Genomic DNA, 24,990 nt, shown 5'->3' on the forward strand with positions numbered 1-24,990 from the left:
CCATCCTGCCAGGCCATGCAATTATGATACAGAGTCTGGGGGCCCCCAGGAAACGGGGTGGGGGGGCACTGCCCCTTGTGCATCCCCCCTTAATCTGGCTCTGAGCCTGAGTCTCCAAAGGTCACTGTAATCCAACCAAACACAAGCCTAGTGGAGTGCTTAAATGCTGCATTTGCTATTCACAGTAAAACATGATCGAATATCCCATAGTGTTCGATTAGTATGCATCAGGAGATATTCATTCCCGTTTACAGCTGTAACAGTCATCTCTTCTTGGCAAGTTTAAAGGAAAAGTGCAGGTTCCTGAGAGTTGTCAATGGAGTTAATTAGACAGCAGATGCAGTAAGGGTTAATTAGAAAATGTAGATTATAGCCAGGTTCTCCTTTAATGATATGAACGTGGTATTATACAATAGACCAGTGGTTTCCAAACTTTTGCAGTTCACGGCACCCTTAGAGTCTCCAAATTTTTTCAAGGCACCCCTCCAAAATAATTACTGAGCAGTCCTGTTTTAGAAGTAGTTGGGTAAAAAAATTGTAATAAGTATTTAGGTCACGACAAAAATACTTATTTAATTGTATGCAAAAATGCCCCTCTGCATCCAGAGACACTGCCCCCTCTGCATCCAGGGACACTGCCCCCTCTGCATCCAGACACTCTGCCCCCTCTGCATCTAGGCACTCTGCCCCCTCTGCATCCAGGCACTCTGCCCCCTCTGTCATGCTGTCCCCTCCTCTGCCCTCTGTCACACTGTCCCCCTCCTCTGCCCTCTCTCACGCTGCCCCCTCTGCCCTCTGTCACGCTGTCCCCCTCCTCTGCCCTCTGTCACCTCCTCTGCCCTCTGCCACGCTGTCCCCCTTCTCTACCCCCAGGCACGCTGCCCCCTCTGCAGCCCTCTGTCACGCTGCCCCATCTGCAGCCCTCTGTCACGCTGCCCCCCTCTGCTGCCCGCTGTCCCCCTCTGCTGTCACACTGTCCCCCTCCGCTGTCACACTGTCCCCCTCTGCTGCCCACTGTCGCCCTCTGCTGCCACACTGTCCCCCTCCGCTGCCCGCTGTCCTTCTCCGCTGTCACACTGTCCCCCTCTGCTGCCTGCTGTCCCCCTCTGCTGTCACACTGTCCCCCTCTGCTGCCACCTGCCCCCTTCTGCTGCCACCTGTCCCCCTCCGCTGCCACACTGTCCCCCTCCGCTGCCACCTGTCCCCCTCTGCTGCCACCTGTCCCCCTCTGCTGCCACCTGTCCCCCTCTGCTGCCACCTGTCCCCCTCCGCTGCCACCTGTCCCCCTCCGCTGCCACCATGTCCCCCTCCGCTGCCACACTGTCCCCCTCCGCTGCCACCTGTCCCCCTCTGCTGCCACCTGTCCCCCTCCGCTGCCACCATGTCCCCCTCCGCTGCCACACTGTCCCCCTCCGCTGTCACACTGTCCCCCTCCGCTGTCACACTGTCCCCCTCCGCTGCCACACTGTCCCCCTCCGGTGCCACCTGTCCCCCTCCGCTGTCCCCCTGCGCTTCCACACTGTCCCCCTCCGCCGCCACACTGCCCCCCTCCGGTGCCACCATCCTTTTCACTCTGCCCCACACCAGACATAAAAAAAAGAGAAGATAGAAACTTACCAATCAGCGCGGCGCCGGGACCCAGCAGCCTCCTCTCTCCCGCAGCAGCTTGTCACTGACGTCTATATTCAGTGACAGCTGCGGGAGAGAGGAGGCTGCTGGGTCCCGGCGCCACGCTGATTGGTAAGTTTCTGTCTTCTCTTTTTTTATGTCTGGCTCGCGGCACCCCAGTGACAGCGCCGCGGCTCCCAGGGGAGCCGCGGCGCACACTTTGGGAACCGCCGCAATAGACTATGAGATTCTGGAAAGGAAATGAACCTTATTACAAAGGTCTACCTTGCAATTTACATGTCCTATTACAAGTTATCCTATATAAGGAGTTCAGCTAATAAGATATATACAAATAATGTTAACAATGAAACAAAAGATCTGATGCATGAAATCAATAGCCCGCAAAGGCAACACTGTGACACTATAGAGAACCATAGTTCTCTTTTCAATTACTGAACCAGTAGCTGAACATCTTACACCACAGTGGACTTCCTAAATCAGACAACATAAAAGCAAAGTTAAAATACAAATGAATTTACATTTGTAAAATTAAAGAACAAATGAACAAGCTAAAGACTAAAACTATAAGTAAATCACTTACATGATAATATAAAGCATGTGTTAAAACCTTGTCTGATGGGAAAAATACAATAGTGTTTTTATATAACATGCAGATACCAACCTGTTATCACTTTACATATGGTTCTTATCTCCTTCTTTCAGACTGGTAATCTCTCTCTAGTCCATCTTTTACATGGAGCTAAAACGAACCTCTCACCTACCAGGAGTAAACAGTACAGAATGAAGCACAGTCTTGCAGAAAATCATGTGGAAGCGGATATTTCCGCATGATTGTGACAATTTTGAGTTTCATATTTATTAATGGAATAAACGTAGGCAATATCTAAGAAATCGCCTGCGTTAGACCTTAATGTAAGAAAAGCTGAATGCCGCCATCCCCATAGACCTCAATGGGAATTGCAGCCGTGTGCTCAGGGTGGCATCAGTAGCTGTTTTTTTTATATAGACAACCTCTCCTGCTAATGGAAAATGCATGGTACAAGATCCCTCCTCTCTCTGGCTGCAGCTCCTCCTCTCTTTCCACCACTCATCACATGGGACACTGATCTAGTGCATAGACCCTGCCAGCACCTGTAAGTGATGTCTGTGATTTTTTATTCCTAATTACATTGTTACAAATTGCTATTGTGATATGAAAATACAGCTATCAATGTAGACAAAGACAGCATTTTATACCACATTCCCTGATGGTAAAGTTATCAAAAGCTTATTGGAAATCACAGATTCGGGGTGTAGTAGATGATGCATTTCACTATTTATTAATTCCGACCTCAGCAAATTTAGTATAAAGAAGTGTTTCAGTTTCTGTGATTACAACTGCTCTTTTATTTTTGACATAATATTAAAGGTAGCATATAGAAGGAGATGTCTTTCTTATCGTTGGATTATGTGGCAATAAGAAATTATCGGAAATAAATGTGGGCAATGATAAATAGGTAACAACATTTGCTATTAAATAAGCTATTTGAAATAGGTGTACATGTGTAATACATCAAATTGGTAAATTGTGGAGTTTTACATGTTACTAGAGTATTACAAAGATGCAGTCACACAATGATTTTTGTTTTATTTCTTTATGTGTTTGTCAGTACTTTGTTGTTTTTGTAGGTACTTGAATGCAGGGTCGGATGTAAGGTGATATAGATGGGTTTCCACCAGCAACCCTAATTAAAATAATTTTTTTATTAATACAAATGGCCTTAAAGGCCAGCAAGGTCCGGATTCCAGGGAGTTGGGCTCCCCAGTTTACTACATGTATCCCTGTCTTTACTCACTCTTCCTCAATCGTGTGAGGCTGAGCACCAAGGGTCAGAGGAGAATTTGCTGAGCCTTGATTGAAGGAGTTTAGCACATGTTCCTCTGACCCTTGGGAGGCTGGGTTAGTAGAGAAAGAGCAGTGCATTATGGACCAACCCTGCTGCACTGTCATTGTGAGCCTGCCAGTAGCCATAGAGGGGCCAGCGGTACACTCACATAGCTTTAACTGCTGTAGTTTATAAATATAAAGATCAAGTAAATATGCACTTCCTCATTTTTATCATTTTTATAGCTTTTGAGGAAGTGAAAAGGCTTTGTAATGGTAGACCTAGCTATGAACAAGGGTTTTAAAATTAAAAGAAAGATAATACTTCCTAGTTTAATACAAAATAAGAAGAAATCACAATATGCAAGCAGCACTTTTGTTTTGCAAGTTGTGTCTATAATGAAGGTACCTTTACCAATGTTTATGGCACTGCACTGACACTGAGGGTCTCTTGGACTGTAAGCAATCGCTGTCATCACATGCTGCACAATTGTCTCAAAGTCTAAAGGTTTCAGTTTGGAGATAATGCCAAACATTTATCCAATGCAAATTAACCCCCATCCCACCCAATGGCCACTTGTCTTCATAAAAAAAAATGATTTGTAAAATCTGGCTTTCTGATTTTTAGTTAAACAACTCTGCAAGCATTAGTGCAACAGTGAGAGACGGAGAAAAGTTAGTGTGTATAGAGATCAGTGCTGACCAGGGATCAGGCCAGAGAGGGAGCCATCCTACTGCAGTGATTGTGATTAGTACGTACCAAGGGTGTGATATCTGTGGACCTGTGTATAGTGATCAGAGTCTGTAGAACTGTCTGAGTTCAAATCAAAAGCAAAGGCTGGAGGACTGTGAAAACATGTCTTTACTGTGTGGTATATACTGAGAACTGAAGATGGCTACCAGGTATTTCCTGTCAGCCAGCACTTCCTTAATGGCAAGTGGATGGCAGTGATGTCACTTTCATCAAAAACATACAGCAGGTGAAATAAGTATTGAACACATCAACAGTTTTCTCAGTAAATATATATTTAATGTGGCTATTGTAATGACATTTACACCAAATGTACAACAACCCTTGCAACACATACAAAAAAAAATCAAACCATAGATGTCCATAATTTAAGTTTTGTGCAATAATGTGAAATGACACAGGGAAAAAGTATTGAACAAACTTCCTGAAATTTATTTAATACTTTGTACAAAAGCCTTTGTTGGTAATGACGGATTCAAGACGCCTCCTGTATGGAGAAACTAGTCGCATGCATTGCTCACGTGTGATTTTGCCCCATTCTTCAACGCAAATAGTCTTCAAACATTGAAGGTTCTGTGGGTTTCTTCTATGAACTCTGATCTTTAGTTCTTTCCATAGATTTTTATTTGGATTCAAGTCAGGTGATTGGCTAGGCCATTCTAGCAGCTTTATTTTCTTTCTCTGAAACCAATTGAGAGAGTGTCCTTGGCTGTGTGTTTGGGATCATAGTCTTGCTGAAGTGTCCACCCTCGTTTCATCTTCAGCATCCTGGTAGATGGCAGCAGATTTTTATCAAGAATGTCTTGGTATATTTTTCCATTCTTCCTCCCTTCAATCAAATGCAGGGTGCCAGTACCGTGTGCAGAAAAACAGCCCCACACCATGATGTTTCCACTTCCAAACTTCACTGTTGGTATGGTGTTTTTGGGGTGTGTGGATTGCAAGGGTTGTTACTGACATTTGTTAAATTTCATTATTAAACATATATTTATTTATTGAGAAAAATGTTGATGTGTTCAATACTTATTTCACCAGCTATATAGTATTCATCTACATCCTCCGTTTTTTAGAACAAAGTAACAATCAACCGGTGTGTGGGTGCAAGACAGTGTGACAGGTGTTGGATGTGAGAATAGTGTGCAGGTGGAAATACACATGCACTGGCAATACCAAAAGTTACATAACAAAGTCCTGGAATTTAGTATTAGGCCTGGAGATTCTACCAGACCTTGTGTTGAAGAAAGGATGTAGTGATGTGTCCTGTTGAACAGGGCTCACTATTGGTCAGGGGTATAGGACTGTCCAGCACTGCAATAGATGCTTCTTCAGAGGACCCATTGTCCACATTGATAAATGTTTCGACACCCTCAGACGGTATTCTGTGGGGTGGGGGGGGTTGCTGGCTCACATACCTCTAAGACAGGGTTGTCCAACCCTCGGGCCGCGGGCCGCATGCTGCCCAGCATGCCTGTAAATGTGGCCCAGCAGGAGTTTTGGTTGTGGCAAGGGGGCAGCGCTGTTAATGAAAAAAAAAATCCTGCAAAAAAAGAAAAAGATAAGAAAATACTTACCTTGTGGTCACGCATTCCCTCCCTGGTCTCCTCCTCCGTGCGGCACTCGCAGTGAATGTCGGGCGTGACGTCATCACGTCCGACATACATTGCGGAGCACAGCACATAGGAGTCACCCGCGTGAACTATCAGCAGCAGTGAAACGGAAAAAACAAGAGAAGAGGATCAGAGAACAAGCCGATTAAAAGGTAAGTTAAGGTTTTTTTTGTTTTTTTTTATTATTTCAAGGGACGCTGACCAGTGCATAAACTCACCTGGTCCTGGAGCATCACGGACCTTATCTTCCTGTCTTAATGACTGCTGTATTGAAGCCCTTCATAAAATGTTGTAACAATATCACTTGATGTTTGACAGCAGCCATTAGCATGTCATTGAAGCACTGAGCAACAACAAGGAGCATTAGCAATGTTTTCTGTTTTTTTTGGATGATCAGCTATCATTAGTGCTAGTGTATTTTATGTGCGGCCCAAAACAACTTGTCGCCTTCCAATGTGGCCCAGGGAAGCTAAAAGGTTGGAAACCCCTGCTCTAAGAGGTGACGCCTGCTGCGCTCATACAAAGCACCGTTGAATTGTACCACGTAACTGTTGGGCCTGTTGAAGGATCCTTGCATAGTTCCGATTCTGTCAAACCCGACTGGGTTCTGGATGCGGACATATGCCCCTGGGACAACGGTCTCAGCTGATGAGAGGTTTTGTTGTGACCTGGACTTTTCCAGAGCACTCTGCACATTGGTCTCAATTGGTCTCAACTCGAACCAACCGGAATATGAGTCAACTACCACAAGGTGCTCTTTTCTCCTCCACACAAAAAGATCTGCAGCAACGATGGACCAAGGGAGGTCATTTACCTCATGGAGAGTGAGTGGTTCTTTGGCATGATGGGGCCGTAGAGCATTTCAGGGGCACAAGCAGAGACTACCCGCTCAATGTCAGCAGCCATTGAAGGCCAATACAATGCATCCTGAGCCTGTCGCAAAGTGGCCTCCTGCCCGGGATACCCCTGAAAGGCCTGCTGGGCATAAAATCCTTGGAGAGCATATGGGATTACAAACCGATGACCACGAAAGAGGATGCCCTCTGAGATAGCTAACTCGCCCCAAAAAGCAAAGAATGACTTGAGGTCACATGGCAATTCCCTGGAGGAAGATGGCCAACTATGCAGGATGACATGCAAAGATCATCCCTGAGTGTAAAATCATGCAGCTCTTCCATGCCCCAGGAGGAAAGGACATCAAACCCCATAACATACATGTCATCATCAGAATCAGGGACACCTGAGACTGGATGGTGAGCATGTGATAAAGCATCAGCTACGTGGAGGTTCTTTCCAAACTTGTACACCACATCAAGATGGCACCTTTGGAGCTTGAGCATGAACCGACAGCACCAAGATCATGCTGGGAAGTATTAGCAGAGATGATCACAGGAACATGTACATCAGAGAACTGGATCACTTGGCTAGAAGTAATAATAACCTAGAGGAGAGCATCAGCATGACAGTCCAACCAACACCATTCAATGTCATTGTGTAAAAGCTGGCGGAGCGGTGCTGTGACGTCACTGTAGTGAGGCAGAAATTTGCAAAAGTAATTTGTCATACCTAGAAATCACTGCAAACTCAGCCTGTCTGTGGGGTTGAGCATTTCCTGGATGGCCCGTGTCTTGGCTGGATCTGGTTTGACACCATTTGAGGTTTGAAGGTGGCCAACATATGGGACCTCAGTAACTCTGAAACAACACTTGTCAGGGTTTAACCGCATGTTGATTTCACGAATCCTGTGGAGGACTTTGCGGAGGCGCATGTCATGTTCCTCCATGGTGTGACCCTACACGAGTATTTCATCAATGAAGATTTCACAAGGGTATGCCTCAAAGAGGTGTTCCATGCTGCGTTGGAACACTGCACTGCCAGTACAGATGCCATAAGGCATTCGGAGGAACGCATGTCTACCCAGAGGTGTCATAAATTTAGTGAGTAAGGATGACTCCTTGTCCAAAGTGATCTGCCAGAACCCGTACTTTGCATCCAGAGTGGTGAATATCTTTGCATTTGGCATGTCGGCAATGACTTGGTCCACAGTTCTGAGGGGGTGATGCGGTCTCATCTCAGCTTTATTCAGATGCACAAGGTTAATGCAGATGCATACTGAACCATCCTTTTTAACTGCAGGAACCATGGTAGAAGCCACTCCGTGGATTTCGGTCAAAATCCATGGGGTGGCTTCTACCACTGAAGCAAAGACACCTATGCTGTCATACGAATTATTTCCGCTATCACCTTATCTTTCATGGCAAAAGGCACCCTTCTGGGAGCACACTGTAAGAGGAACAGTCTCATCAAGACGCATTTGATATGTGACAGGGAGTTTTCCAATGGTCTCGCAATCGAAGAGATCAGCAAAGTCTCTTAATTCTGGAATACCCTGTTGCAGCACGTGCACATTAGCACTTAACGTTATTAACCCCAGTTTTATACTGTCTGGCAGACCTAGCAAAGGTTTCACATTACTATCCACAATATGAAACTGCTGCCGGACACCTGTGGACTGAAATGCGGGCATACCCACAGTCTTGATTATCTGGCCACCGTAAGCAATTAGATTAACTGTGTGAGAACAGTCATTAGATGTCTTGGGGTTTGTGTGCTGGAGGAGTTCACGTGACATTGCATTTGGCGCCAGTGTCAATTTTTATTTTGATGGCGTTATTTGTCTCCTTATCAACTATGGTAGTAAATATTTCACCCTTTTCAGTCCTGGGGTCAACACTCTCACAGTGAAGAACGGTGTCAGGATTGTTTTCTGGCGGTGTAACTACTGTATGGACTTGGCGCGGCTGGCTGCCGGAATGTGCACTGTAATATTGTCTGTCATGAACTTTTGGCTTGGACCTGCACCAGCGAGCTAGTAGGTGATTTTGTTTACCACAGGATTTGCAGCGTTTATTGAATGCAGAACATTTGTGACGTTCATAGGAATGGCGACCACCGCAGTTCACACAGCGTGTTTGTTGCTGCTCATGTTGCCGGAGGTCACATATATCAGACTCTTTTTTTAACTCGATTGCACTTTTGCGGGACTGCTCATGTAACATGTATATGTGTATAGCAGTGTCCAGTGTCAATGTCTTCTCCCACAGGAGATGCGTACGAGTGACATCATCATAAGTCCCACACACAATTCTATTCCTGAGGAGGAACAATTGAATACCCCCCTACTCCATTCTTGATAAAAAAAAATCTGTTATTTCTTTCCCCTTTCACTGTGGAAGCCACAGGAGAGAAATCATAGTCCATATACAACTGATATTTTTTTATTTCTCATACATAATAAATGTTAAACAAATCTTCATTGTATATTTAATGTTTGTCTATGTGTTTTCTGCGCTTCAATCTTGTTCAGATTAACGCAGACAACTAAAACCTAAGATATGTCTTCTTTCCTTATTTCTGAATATAAGATCTTGTTTTTATCTGTAAATCAATTAGAGTCTGATGTGCCCCACACGGCAGCTTATAAATGGCTCATTACTGCAAGTCACTTTTCCAGGACGGTGATTGTGTGGTAAAACTGCAAGAAAGAATGGATGATTGATTGACAAATAGCCCACTTATTCTGTCCTGCTACTCCAGGAACACCTGCATGCTAGCAGCTCGAGAAGATTTTAACTTTCCAGGAGTTGAAAAGCAGCTGTCATCTCGCCCTTCCCCAAATAAAGAAGCACTGCATGTGTTTGTAAGGTAGAGAAGAAAAGGCAGATTGTTTCACGATAGCTCAAGAAGATGCTCACGGCAGAACCAATCTGTAATAAATATATCCTCTTTGTTAGTAGCATTTATTACCTTATAAGCTCTTCTTTAGTTGCCCCAATGTAGCACTAGGGGAGTCCACATTCACTATCCACCTGACTCATTGCTCTCATCATTTTCTAAACTCAGCTGCTGGAGCCATTGGGTGGTATATTCAAACAGCCAGGACAGGAGGTGTGTAACAAGTGAAGTATCTGACTGGACCAGCAGCAAATTCAATCAGATGCTGCATTCATTCCAGCCCTCCCACTCTGCTAGATTGAATCCCTAGGCAGGGGCGCACGCAGAATTTTTAAGGGGGGATTCTCCCCCACCCAAAAAACCCCCAAAAACCCTGAGATAGCTGCTGGGCATGCGTCCACCGCACCGCCACGGACGCTTATTTCACAGCGCCGCGGCTGCTATATAGCATAATTGCCAACTCTCCCGGAATGTTTTGCGAGGGTCTCACGGACTCCCGGGAGAGTGTGGCAATCTCCCGGATCTTCCCACTTCACTAGGAAGTGGCCACTCCCTAGTGAAGTGGGCAGAAGTAGGTCCCAAACGCCGTGATTCCTGGTGAATCGCGGCGTTTGGCCCCGCCCCCCCCGCTGTCAAATGATGCATTTGCGTTAAGACGTCACAGGGGCGGGTCCAAAGTGAGGCACATTTTGGAGGACCGCCCTCCATCACGCCCACCTTCCCCGCAGGCTCCCGGATACCAACATTTTAAAGTTGGTAAGTATGCTATATAGTACAGTGCCGCTCTGTAGGGGCACTTCTTTAGCGGAGGGAAGGGATATCTGGAGAAACCCCCCTGCTAGGATATATACAGCTCTCTCCTATACATGTGGATCTCCAGGGTCTAAGTTCAGGTTACTTTGGGGTTCCAAGACAAAGAAATCCAGCTTTATACTTTACACATAGAAATTATATAGGAGTATTTTACATACATTAGCTCTGCAATCTCAGCTTTTGCTGACTGAAGGCTGATATGTCTCATGAAAGGAGTTGTATTCTGCTATATATACTAAGAGCAAAGAAAATTCAGAAATTATTTCTGAATTTTTGATCTTACATATCCAATTTTTATTACACCTCTGCTAAAGGACAACAAACCAGGGTGGTCCATGACAGTAATGAGATGTGGTCAAGGACTGAGGTGTACTGTAAAACTTTTAAATAATGAGAAGGCAAGTCTGAATATTAGACATAAAATATTAGTGAAATAGAATTGGCGCTAATGATCTAATACACTTTTAACATTGCATCAATATATAAATCAAATAGGTATTTTCATACATAAAACCACATGTATATATGAGTTTAAAGTCACACTGTCCAGAAATTCCATGGGAGAATAACACCAAACATAACTGATAAGGTTGGACCCTTACCCTGTGTAAGATGGTAATGGGCATGTAGGGAAACCTTTAGCCCCTCTCCGCAGATCAGGTAGCAGGCTGTTTCAACACCACATACTCCAAACACTCGGGAATGAGTCCACAAAAAAGAAATTATGAAGAAAACTGGGATTATAAAAGAGACCCTATAAGAAATGAACATAGATCCCATGACCCATATAAAAGAAAATGGGAGAGGGGAACATGGAATAGAAATGACACCTTCCCCAAAAGGTATGGGAAAGATAGGAGAGATAGAGACAGAGACCGACAAGAATTTACACAGGGTAAGGGTCCAACCTTATCAGTTATGTTTGGTGTTCTTCTCCCATGGAATTTCGCTTATGTTTTATCATTGATTGAAGTGTTTTATACCTATTAAATATTTACTTTTGGGATAATGCACCATCTGTAGCATTTTTCTTCTTCTTGGGATACACCATCAATAATCTACATATAGAAAACAGATTTGATATCATTGAAGAAATCCCCATATATACATCATTTCCAAAGTTTTTGGATCAGAGATCTCCCCTGTGTAAGTCTGAAATTTATAAGGGGGTTTATGGAATACACGTGGTGGTGATAAGTTCTAATTAATACCACTGAGGTGTTTAAATGTACTTGATTATCTTAAATCATATATGCATCATATTCTGATAAGTGTTTTCTATCCATTTTTTATGTACATCAGTGGAATACAATATCTGGAGTCATATAACCAATATATGGATTCATTGATCAATTGACTTTAAGAATTTAGGAGTACGTAAATTTCATCTTTTCTGGACAGTGTGACTTTAAACTCATATATACATGTGGTTTTATGTATGAAAATACCTATTTGATTTATATATTGATGCAATGTTAAAAGTGTATTAGATCATTAGCGTCAATTCTATTTCACTAATATTTTATGTCTATACTTATGTACATACGTTGATGGATAGTATGTAAGTGAATAGTGGCAGCTGTTTGATTTTGTCAGCGCAGACATACCAACATTTTTCATTATAAGTCTGAATAATAGTTACGTTGCAGATCTGTATCCTGTAGTACTAAAAGTAAATATCCAATTCACGCAAATAAACTGTACTGCACTCACCTGTTAAAATAAATGCAATTCTATCTGTGACAGTCACCATAGATTACTTTGCACGTAATGTCACAATAGTGGTGGAGGTTAAGTTTCATCTATGTATTCAAATGCAGGTCTGCAGTGACAAGATTCAATTTGTAATAAATATTTAATTTAGAAAAAAAAACACATATACACAGGTATTGTTCACCTGGTATTACTATTTTCTTGGATGCAGTATATAAATAATGGGGTTTTCAGATTGTTTATGCATTCCACTGCTGCATTGTAGATTCGATCAGCCATATATCATTAAAATATTACAAGAAACTAGGAAAAAGAAAACCCTATCAAGATTTTTTTTCTGATTGATTATAATCCAAAATAAATTCAGACAGTAAAAACACTTATTACTGAAAATATTTATGGCTCAACTGAAGTAAAAAGATGCCTAGTGAAATATAAGCAGAAATAGGGCAATTTGGAAGAGCATAAAAAGATATGCTTTCTCTGTGAAATTACTCTGATGCTTCTGTCCCCATGAGTGCTGTCTAACCTCTTCTTATTAGACTTTGTAAGAAGAAGAGGAGCCAGTAGGTGCATCTATCAAATTAACTACTGTATATGCATTGTAAAAGTCCTCATCACTAGCTTAGAGACATTGTTTCTTCAACTGTACGTCTCATAAGTATTGCTTAAGCAGCCCAAAAAGCACTGACAAGGAGATGATGCCCAGAGGTTAACAATATGAATAATAAAAGAACAACACTATCCATGTTTCTGACACATTCTACTCATTTAGGCTCAGCAGTGAAAACACTTATAAAAGCCCTTACCCAGAACCCACTGGCATTTAAATACTGCATTTCATTTGCATGTGAAAATAAAACCCAGCATATTCCAATTGTCTGTACCCATTTGCTATCATTCTTGTGTCTGCGTGCATTTGTGTTACCAAGCATTTATTTGAACACTGTTTGTTACATGTCTATGATTTGAGTCACTGCACTTGAAAAAGTCAATTTACCCCTATTTGAGCACATTGTTGTAATACCACCAGTGGTTAACATAAGCCATTATGATCGATGTGCTATATTTTGCCCATTCATTTTAATGGCTCATACATTTCAATGGAGTTGTGAGCTATACTTAGAAACTGCATTGAAATAAATTATCCATATCATCATCATCAGTTATTTATATAGCGCCACTAATTCCGCAGCGCTGTACAGAGAACACATGCACATCAGTCCTTGCCCCATTGGAGCTTACAGTCTAAATTCCCTAACATACACACACACAGACAGAAACACAGACTAGGGTCAATTTTGATAGCAGCCAATTAACCTACCAGTATGCTTTTGGATTGTGGGAGGAAACCGGAGCACCCGGAGGAAACCCACGCAAACATGGGGAGAACATACAAACTCCACACAGATAAGGCCATGGTCGGGAATTAATCCATAGGCATGAATGCGTTAATTTATCTTTTCCCACACAGAGCCGTAACTTAAAATTCTAGCGCCTGGGGCTAGGAAGACAAATGCCGCCCCTAGCCCTCAATTTTAACCAAATGTACCTAAAATATTTCTAATTTTCGCATCCCTTCAGCGTTGCGCCCTGGGTGGTCACCACTGTCGCACAGCCCTAGTTACGGACCTGTTCCCACATGAATAGACATTAAATCAACTTCTATTCATGTGTGACCAAAGCAAGGGGTCCTGCTACTCCTCTAAATGCCAGACAATCATTACTACCATGGAAAACTACTTGTGAGTGGCTGAGTGGCTAAGCAGAGTCTGTCTTGCTAGGACTGAGTCCTGAATACTTGTGGCATGCACTTCCTCAATTCCACCAGAGGTGCTGCTGTTTTGGACTTTGTATACCTTGCACTGCTCATTGATTGTTCCTGTATATAGACAGCTGCTCTGAACTGCAGCTTTATCAAGACTTTGCTCCAGTGTTCCACCAGTTTGTATTCTAGTACCCTGCATGCCTTCAGGTTCCTGATCCTGGCGACTTCCTTGCTTGTTTTTTTCCTGGTGCCACCTACACTCCAAAAAACATACTAGTAGGTTAATTGATTGCTGACAAATTTAACCCTAGCCTGTTTGTGTGTCGTAGGGAATGTAGACTGGAGGCTTCAACTGGGCAAATACACAAAATCACAAAAAAGATATTTTCTGTACAATTGGTGGTGCTATATAAATAAACTGGTATGATGATATAACGTGATATAACGTGATTTTCAGAGACTGTTTCATCTTCATGAAAGCCTTGGTCAGGTTGTTATTCTGTAAGCCTTTAACTTCTGTGACAATGGTTCCTGCGATACTATGGCTATAATTTTGTTCCATATCCTGGACTGTTTGCTGTGCACTATTGTTTATGGTGTTTTACTTTCCAGTCTTTTAGGGCTCCTCTACCTGCCATCACACATGTTAAACATAATAAGCTTGATCATTATTTTACTTACATTTGACTCCTAATAGGGCATTAGCCAGTTTAGGACGTGTGCATGTAGGTCTAAAAAGAGAATACTGCCCATATTAAGTCCACACTCCAAGTTTGAATGGTTATATGATAGGAGTGAGACAGTTACCATGATACTGCTATCAGTCACATGGTGACTTGCTCAAGCAGGTCATCATTGTAATTGCTGATTTGATATTATTGTCATGCAATGTTTAGGTTTTTCTATTGTGCCATTTCAGAATGGCACTATTGAATACCATACAAAGGTGTTATTGTTATGCTAATCTTCTGCACATAAATTGTATTACTGTCTTGATAAATGCAACATGGTTACAGTCATTCGAGCCACTTTATATTTGCTGAGGACTAGATCCTCTTTCTTTACTTATTATCTATTAGGTTAATGGCCTGCCAGTTATTAGGTCATTTAATAAAATTGCCAAGTGATTTTCCCCTTTTACTTGGTGTTTGTGTCATCACCATTCATTTATTGTCAGTCAGGTAGGGATTTCCTGAATCAACCCCTGGTAGACCTTAATAAGATCTGCAACCCACGAAAATAGAACACTACTTTGGTGGAGTCATTGCCTGACAGCAAGTGAGTTATCATTGCTGTGAAATTATACATCCCTGGACACACTGAGTTACCCACAGCTTCCAAAAAAGACAAGTGGCTATTAAGTCTCAATGTTGGTAATTTTGTAGTAAGGAACAATTTCTGTTGAAGGATCACAGGTTCATTCAGTCTTAAAAACAAAAAAAAAAAACATTTGTAAGGAACCATACTGCAATATCATATTCAAAAGTAATGGCTTAACAAGAGAATAGCAGGAAATACCTTCATCTAACCTTTGGTAATCAGTGACAGGTAAGAATAAGTGGATATATAAATGTAAGTATCACTAATAGGAGATAGGGTTATGGTCATAGTTAAGCATTCCTCTTAAAGGGCTTTCAAACTTCAGATGACTTTTGCTTTTATGTACTGAGCTAATTTTCTGCAGTAGTGCAAAATATAATGCAATCGGCTTAGGTATTAAGGGGCTGTTACACCTTGAAAATCGCAATACGGAAACTCATAAGTAAGCAAAACAGACTGTACATATTTTGCAATGTAATCGAATGAAGAGGACAGTATTAAGATATGATTTGTATATTCACATCCAAAATAGGGTCTGGATTACCTAAATCTGTTAAAGGTGGTTGGTTCTAAGGCAAGAATTTACTGATCACAAGCAGCTTGAGCATCAATCATGCAGTACAGAAGGGGAAAAATATATTTCCTCAAATCCATCCAAACAGCATGGCCAAGCTGTAGGAATGCAATTTATGTAAATCATAATAAATCATTTAAACAATTTCAGCGTGCTCCCCACACAATTTCCTCATCTAGCCTCAGTGTAAAACAGTCTGACGCTGGTTTGCACTAAAATAGGGAGACAAAAAGCATGGGGTCCCCTTAAAACAGTGAAAACCAGTCTCAGAATTGACAACCAGAACTGGTTTCCACTTTGAGAGGGAGACCCACAGAAATGGCTGGTGGTAGGAAATTGGGTATGATTTGCTGGTGCCTAATGGGACTCCAGGTTACCCTTGCTCATATTAACTCACCATCAGGCACTTGTAGTATTCAGCAATGTCGCTCTTCAGTTTGTTTGTTTTTCTTTTATTTAATGATACAGATGTTTTTTTTGAGCCACTGGAGTATGTTAAAAAACAAATTAAGACTGTTCTATTTTTTTAAAAAAATGGTTAAAGAGATTTTTATTCACTTTTACAATTCTCTTTGGTTTTGTACTACTTGTTTTTCACTTCTGGTATAATAGGCAGGGGTCTTATGGACTCTGATGCATTATACTGGGACTCAGTGGTCCCCAAATTATTCATTAACCTGACCCTCACAGCTCAGATAGGTCCAGAGGAGCCCTAACCTCAGTTACCTACCAATTTTTAATTGTTTTTACAAAAATCTCACACTATAATCAGATGTTTCAGTTACATATAGTTTGAGGCACACTTCACGTATGATGGTACGTAAACTGCATTTTTATGCATACCAAAGTATTTATTTTCAAACTACATCCACTCTATACTGGTTTGAAAACTGTGCAATAAACTACAAGTTAGTAAATCCTGGAGTTTAAATTTTTAGCTTGTATATGTCTGGAACTTTCATTAACTACTGTTTTTTGCTTCTGACATATTTCTGTGCTTTTCAGTCAATCGCATCATTAGGGATAAAACTAGAGTTTTCCTATTGATGTTCTAGAACAAGGAGCTTAAACGGAAGATAAATTGACCATATTTCCCATAAACCTTCCAGTTCAGCTATGTCATGTGCTTCTACATATGCCCTCTTGTTATGGGACATCTTCTTACATTTCTTTTTAAAATGTTTATAGTATCACCAAATAAAACTATTTATTCCAATGACTGTTAATTTCCATGGGTTTGTAAAATATTAAAACTAAACAATAATCAGAATTGAATATGAATGATTCAGGTAGACCCAACTTATGGAGAAAAGAGTAAAGATTCTTATAAGCATTGTTTGTATAGAGTAGATTCTACTATATGCCTGAAAGGAGACATCTGTCAAATGTTGTCATCCACCCCTGCAGAGGTCAAACCAACAAATGTTAACATGCTGAGCTAGAGCTCAGGGCCCTACAGTACAGGAATCCATACAAGACTTCTAATTAAGGTAAAAATGGTAACAAGCAGTGACATCTGGACCAGTCTTAGCCACAAGCAGAATGCAGGATTTGCCTGAAGCCCCTGCTCAGCCCTCAGATTAATGTAAAGTCATCGAGTCACACAAACTACTGATTGCTTGAAAGGCATATTCATTAATGCTTATGGTTCTTGTGTTGGTGGAAGGCATGCCTCAAGAAAAAGCAATAGTATGTAGTGCACAGATCTTTAAGAGATGTGTCTCCATTGTGCGGGTCACGCGTATTAGTCTTTTTCTGTGCCACTTGTTGCAGTGATAATGTTATATTTTTACATGGTGTTTCAATAAGGTTTTTAAATTGTAACCGTTATTAAGTAAAATAGCATTATATTTACATATGTCTATCCACCAAAGAGTTTGGTACCCATGTACCTGGGGTGCTGCGGGTCAGGGCTGTCTTTCCCTCTGGGCATGCTGGGCAACTGCACGGGGGCCCCTCGGGCAAGGGGGTGCCATAGGCAGGGCTCTGAAGTAATAAGGAAAAGATAAAAGAAAAAGACCTACCTTTTCGCAGTCACGCGGTTGTGATCTGGCATCCTCACTGTTTCCCTCCTCCGTGCTGAGCTCGCACTGAATGTCGGTCGTGACGTCATCACACCCAACATTTTCAGTGAGGAGCGCAGCATGGAGGAGCCACAACACGACAGACAAGCAAGCAAGGAAGAAAGAAAACAGAAAAGAAAAGTAAAGGAGAAGATGGCGGTAGCAAGGTAAGTTAAGGGGGACAAATAGAAGAATAATGGAGGGCACAGGCATAATATCTAATATAGGGGTGGGGGAGGCAAGAGGCGCATGATGAAAGAGGCAAATAGTAGAATAATAGATGGCACAGTATCTTATAAAGGGACAGAGGCGCATGATAAATGGGGCAAATAGAAGTATAATGGAGGGCACAGTGCATGAAATAGGGGCAGACCAGAAGCAGGATGATGGGGACAATCAGGAGCATAATGGAGGTCAAAGTGTGTTGAACACTTTAATAATAGATTATTCTTAGTTTATAATAATTTTGTTTGTGTTGACACTTGATTATTAATAAATAATTCATAGTTTATAATTATTTTGTTTATAATAAAAAAAAAATTATGTGGATAAATCTCTGTAGTACAGCAAGTTTTTTAATGTTTAAACCTTGACTTTTTTTGCAGGCAACAATAAATATTAACTTAATTTTATTGCTAATTTACATTTTTATTCCTGTGAGTGGTTGTGTCGGTAGGGGCCCCAGTGCACTGCTTTGCCTGGGGACCCATAATGTTGTTAAGATGGCCCTGCTGTGGGTGCTTCTGAGGGGGCTAGGAGGCGGTCCATAACTGTGCGTAGTGACATGTACACTTTGCTTTTCACTAACTGTAGCATTTATTTGGTTACTCTGTGAGGTCTCATTTTTGCAACTTGCTAATGAGAAGCAGTATCAGGGAGAAAAAAATAAATAAAACTACATACTATCCATAGAATTAATGACAATGATAAATCATATTAAATTTTAACAACGGTTTTAAAAAATAGCAATACAAGACTAGCATTGTCTGACTATCTTATTTTAAGCCATTAATACAAATGCAATAGTGTCTAGCTTTACATTGCAACACACTGGGATTTTCTGTGCAGTACCTCCTTTTGTTTTGTCTATTGCAATAGACAGTAACTGCATACATCAAGTAAATAACGGTTCTTCCAATAACTTGGAACAATATTTTTTTAAAATAATATCCAAATGTTCAGTTGTTTATATACATTTTATTGGCGCCTTGATAATCATCAGAATCCTGATCAAAGACCCCTATTCTACAACTGAACTTTGTATCAGAGAAAAAATTTAGCCAGAGTAAGCTTAATTGGGGGAGTGTTCTTGGATAGCATAGGGGAGGGTATTAAAAGCTGCCAAAATTCTGAAAAGGGATGTCCGAACCTTTATTTTTAATCAAATTGATAAATATATAAGGAAATCACCACCAATTTCTTATTATATATTTATCTGTATCAGAGACCCATATGTGTCAATCTGACTCCTAATCGGGGACCTTTATGTCCCAATAAGACCCCATATTAGAGACCCCTGTGTGCCAATCACATATCAGAATCTCCTATCTCCCAGATACCCCTATATGCCAAACAGACCTCTGTGTAATCATAACACCACAACTTAAGGACCAATATGTACCAATAAGACTCCCAAATCAGAAAACATATTTGCCATTAAACCTCATATCAGGAAATCATGTGCCATTGATGTCTCATTTGATAATCCTGTGCATATGACACCCTAAATCATTTTTGCTGGGAATTCTTGTATAGAAAACAAACACAGCAACAGAAACTCCAGGGTTCATTTTTTATCAAGGAGAGAAGTGTTCAGATATTATCGTGAAAATCAACCCTTTACAAGACTACTCTCAATCATGTCCACTGCCAAGGCCTGCTCTCTCTTGGGCAAAAGCACAATACATAATCCTAGAGAAAATATTTAGCTTCCTCCTTTTAACGCTAACAATTGTACCAGCCAACACCAGGTTATAATTTACGATCAGCATCTAGCCTAATACACTGAGTTCTGAGGAGGCAAATCAAATGTTACTAATAGGCTGTTCTTTAAGTAAAATTACCATAGCCTGTCTGCTGTTTTACACCAAGGGGTATATTAACTAAACTACGAGGTTGAAAAAGTGCCTATAGCAACCAATCATACTCTAGGGGGTGAATGTATGAAAGTCCGATTTCTGCAAGTAGCTGGAAATTGGCGACTTTGCAGCTAAAATTTAAAGCGGCGATGGCTTGTAAACTTGCCTTTACAAGCCACCGCCGCTTTAAATTTTAGCTGCAAAGTCGCCGATTTCCGGCGACTTGCAGAAATCGGACTTTCATACATTTACCCCTAGCTGTCATCTTGCAGAATGTACTAAATAAATGATAACTATAATCTGATCTGTTGTTTTAGGCTCCACTTTTTCAAACCCGCAGTTTAGGAAATCTAGCCCTAAGAGTTTTGCAGTGCACATTAGAAGATTCACAAGATCACTCCAAGCATAGCATCCCCCTAACAAACCAACAATGGGGAGCATCAGGAGTCATGGCTTGTTCATGGGATTTCTGGGTAATATCTGGTGGCATTACACATGCATGCTGATGTCATTGCAAGCAGGAGTAAGGAGCTCTTGGTAAAATATATTTAAGCATTGTGTTTATTTGAGTCTACGTTCATTTTGCTACATAGCCCATAGATTGTAAGCTTGCGAGCAGGGCCTTCTCACCTCTTTGTCTGTTTTACCCAGTTTGTTTATTAGTTTACTATGTTTGTCCCCAATTGTAAAGCGCTACAGAATATGTTGGCGCTATATAAATAAATGATGATGATGATGGTGATGACAGCTTGTAGGAGGAAGGTATTTTAAAAGTGTGCTTCTGTTTCTGAACCCTGCATAGCAAAGTTAATGGAGAGAAAAGTGGACATGAAGTTTATGCTTTGTGATTTGTTAATGATGCATGCGTCTTCTTCTTCTATCATAGGCTAATTATAAGGGGTTTCTTTCAACTTACAGTCATAGACCAAAGCCCTTCAAGAACAGCCATTCCTTCTTATGCCCAATAAAAATTGACTATTCAGGGATATGCAAGCAAAATAATTATTTTATATTTTACAATTACATATATATCAATTATCAAACATACCACAAGCTCACGTTTCTCCTGGCATTTTAGCTATAGGCTGAAATCTTCAGAAACCCCATTAGAACTGGACAATTCCAATCTTCTCAACCCTCCTCCTAACCTTTTCCCTACACCTCCTCCTTTCTCTCCACACCAGCCCACACATATATTTAACAAATCTGGTGCACCAGCTCCCTGTAACAACACTTCTTTGAGTGTTCATATAGCAAACATTTAAGGTGGAACAAATCTTAAAACTCTATCAATCAACATATTGTCTTCAACTGTGTGCCCCTGCTACTCTCTTTCTTACTACCCTTTTTCAGTTCTGTATCCACACTTCTTTAATATCTGAGATAAATGATATCTCATTAAATATTTCTCATTGTATTTATTTTACTTAAAATGTTTAAACTTTACTTGTACTTTACAGAACAAAATGTAATATGTAATTCCATCGGAATGTTAGATAGTTTAATAAAATTTATTCTAAAATTGCCACAAACTTAAATTCATGATGAAAAACATACAGGAGCTGGGCCTATTGCCTCTGCCTATTGGTCCAGTGTTAGGGCCATTAACTGTTGCATTAATTTCATGGGTGCCCAATAGCTGAATACAGCATTCAAGGTGAACTATGTGGTTACTCATATACATGAAAATTGTCTGGTCACTAAGGTACACAATACCGCCTGTCACTAATCGGATTCCTAAACTGACTTGTTAAAATGAAATGACTCAAACCTAATAAAATATCAGTTTGGAACAGTCTGCTATCAGTATCTGGACAAGTTATTTACAGGTTTCCAGCAGGATATAAAAAGCACGATTAAAGCTCACTGTGGGAGAGCTTACAGACACAAGGGAGGCTGAAATTCATTTGTGCGTTTTTGATCATATAGCAAATCAGGAGATTTTTGAAAATAAATAAGACATGCATGTGTCTAATTCAAGGTTAGTATGTGAGGCTCTCAACTGAATATGAAAACAAATAGCAGCAGGTGACAACAGAGCAGCATAATATGACCTTCACAAGAGACACAACCTGATTCCCTTCCAGGAAAGCTAAAAGTTCACACCGAAGAATGTTTCTTAAAGAATAAACTGAATATTTCAAGCCCTTCTACAAAGAAATTAGTTTAAAATTAAATTATTTCACAAAACTAACAAATGCAGTGCATTTACAATTGGTTCTTGTTTTTAATAAAGGAGAAAAAAATACATATATTTCTTCTACTGCATTTTTCCAAAACTCAGAAAAAGGATTGAAATGACTTTTTACATGTACAGTAATATTAATCCAGCCATTTTCCATTGCTTATGAATTTATGAACTTGAAAACCAAATAAAAAAAGTTTCAAGTGAAATCTGTTTGAACAAAGCACAATCTTGGTAACTATTTAATATTACAGTAATTGGCAGAGCACAAGTCAGACTAGTTTGCTCTATAGTGTGTGTGTTTTTTAGTGCTGTGCCTTAACGCAATAGGACATAGATCTAGGACATATGCACAGTATATGGTGGGCTTTGCTATGCTCAATCATACTTCATGGAATTGGGTTCTCACTGATAGTTTCTGGTTCCAGTTCTGTGTACAGTAGCCATTTGATTTAGTTTTCAAGAAGCAGATTACATGAATACTGCTTTATTTATTCTTTATTATTTATTTTATGACACCAATCATATTATGCAGTGCTGTACATAAACTATTTAGTCATACACACCAGTCTCTTCTTCCTAGTAGTTTACAATCTAAATTCCCTACCACACACAACCACAAACTAGAGTCCACATTGAGGTAAAACCCAGTGATGTCACCATGGGACACCTCCAGTGAGGGCTGGAAAAATTAAAACATGGAAGACAAGATACAGAGCTCTGCACCTACACAATAACATAGGGTTGTATACAGTTCTAGCTGGCATATCATATTGCATAAGATCACTATTATAAGTAACCTTGAAATGCTGAGAACTGGCCTGGATCAAATCCACCACCACAACCACTACTCAAGCCTGCTTCTGTGCAATGGTGCTTACAGTGGGACTAAGAAGGCATAGATTTAGTAGGGACCCTATTATAGGGTGTTTATCATTTTTACATTTGAGGCAACATTAGTGGGCTAGTTGTGTTGTGAAGCTATTCTCTAACTCTATTTTGTAATATATATATTTAAATTTAACAAATTGAACAGCTCCCAATACTAAATGTTTCAATTTCTGATGTGGTTATTTTAAAGTGGCTAATAAAAAAAAAAAAAAAAATACCAAAACAAACTTAACTGGCTATAATGCATGCTCCAATTTGTTATAATGTATCCTAAAAGAGTTGTCCTTATGTATGTATGGACATAAAATCTAACTCATTAAATAAAGAACTGGATGTTCTCCCCGCAGTCAGATCTAAACGTACTGTAGCATTACTGTATTTCCCATGTAATATATAAAGCTATGAGCTGCTGAATCCCTTAATAGTTTCTACAAAAATAAGATTATACAATTTAAGCAGCATTTGTCCATTTCATGATGTGTTAGCCTTAAAAAAAATGCTATAAAGCAAATAATCAAAATTGCTACCTGGTGGTTTCATTTGCACATTGTATCTGCTCTATACAGACAGATATATGCAATGTGCCTGAGCCTCCAGGCCTCCAGAAAAATCGATCCCAATTGAATCTAGGATGAATTGATTTCCTCAGTTCAGACAGAGATCAAATTTACAAGCTGACAGTGTCACGTATCTGTCCAATGTAGGAACAACTACCCAGTCCTCTCATCTCAGTTTGCACAGAACATGTTGTGAGGATAAATATTTCAAAGACTACTTGGCTACGGAAGCTGTAAACAAGGCTTCCCTGGGGAATTAGATTTCTGAAACTTTCTGGAGTCAACATCTGCCCAATGGACCATTCAGACTCATGAAAGAGGATCAAGCAACACTACTACAGTATACCTTAATTATGACCAAAATAGTAAAGATTACGTAAGCCAATTTGGCACGGCAAAATTGAAACTTTCCTTTGCAGTGGCGTAAATAAAGACTGTATCCTCAACAACAGGAAGTCATACGGAGGACATTAATATAATTATGCAAAGCAAGAATATATTTTCCCACAACCCTTGACCTAACTTCTTTCTCCTCTCATACAATGAATTAAGTGCATTGAATTAATTTTTTTTAAGCTTCTCTGCTTAAAGTCCAGCAAATGTTTAACTCTCAATCAGCTGTCTATCCTAGGATGTGTGACATTAGTGCAGGCAATATGGCTTGATTCACATGCAACATCTAAAAACGTGATAAACATACATTGCAAGTCCATTGTGGGAAAATTCCCCAGCTGGACAGAGATATAGTACTTCTATTCAGCCAATTTCAACAGTTTCATGTACATGGAGGTGTGATTGCAGAAATAGAGCCAAAAATAGCAATCTAAGACAAAACAGATGTAACTAGCAAAATAGGGCTGAGGCCAGGCAGCAGGGGGTAAACTTAGGCAGGTTAAGAACAATAGAGATGGCTGAGTGAGTAGATGCATCAATTTCTACGTCAATTAATTAATTATTATTTAACTCGACTTAAAGTTGATTGTGATAGGATTCAAAGTCAGAAATATGAGGTAGTATTGACAAATGAGTAAGAGTTTATTATAGCCTTATTATATGTGAATCATGGTAAATGGCAGAAATACGCAGGAATGCAATAACAGGAGCAGTCTCAGTGTATGGTAAGGTTCAGGACCAGCCAAATTCAATGCCAGGGATCAGGAAGAAGAGTGCACCCGAATACAATGCCAGGGATTAAGACCCAGAGTGCAGCTGAATACAATGCCAGGGATCAGGAACCAAAGAGCACAGCAACCAGGAAGCTTGAACATAATGCTATCACTGACAAAAGTCTGCAGGCAGAGGTCTTAAATGTATAACTAACCAATCAGCTATACAGAGAAAGGCACAATGATACATAAAACAGTTCTTCAGAGGGAGACAAACCCGTACAGCAGCTCAGAATTAATTAACAGCAAAGATGCAGGAAACAACCAGCAGATCCC

At 40.5% G+C, this 24,990-nt stretch overlaps 1 protein-coding gene across 1 annotated transcript in view; it reads right to left on the bottom strand.

Moving 5' to 3' along the window:
• PLCL1 (phospholipase C like 1 (inactive)) overlaps positions 1–24,990 on the bottom strand; it is a 308,994-nt gene that overhangs the window by 138,319 nt on the left and 145,685 nt on the right. The gene's annotated exons all lie outside the window — the stretch shown is intronic.

Source organism: Mixophyes fleayi, chromosome 7, assembly GCF_038048845.1.
Source record: "Mixophyes fleayi isolate aMixFle1 chromosome 7, aMixFle1.hap1, whole genome shotgun sequence".
NCBI classification, from domain to species: Eukaryota; Metazoa; Chordata; class Amphibia; order Anura; family Limnodynastidae; genus Mixophyes; species Mixophyes fleayi.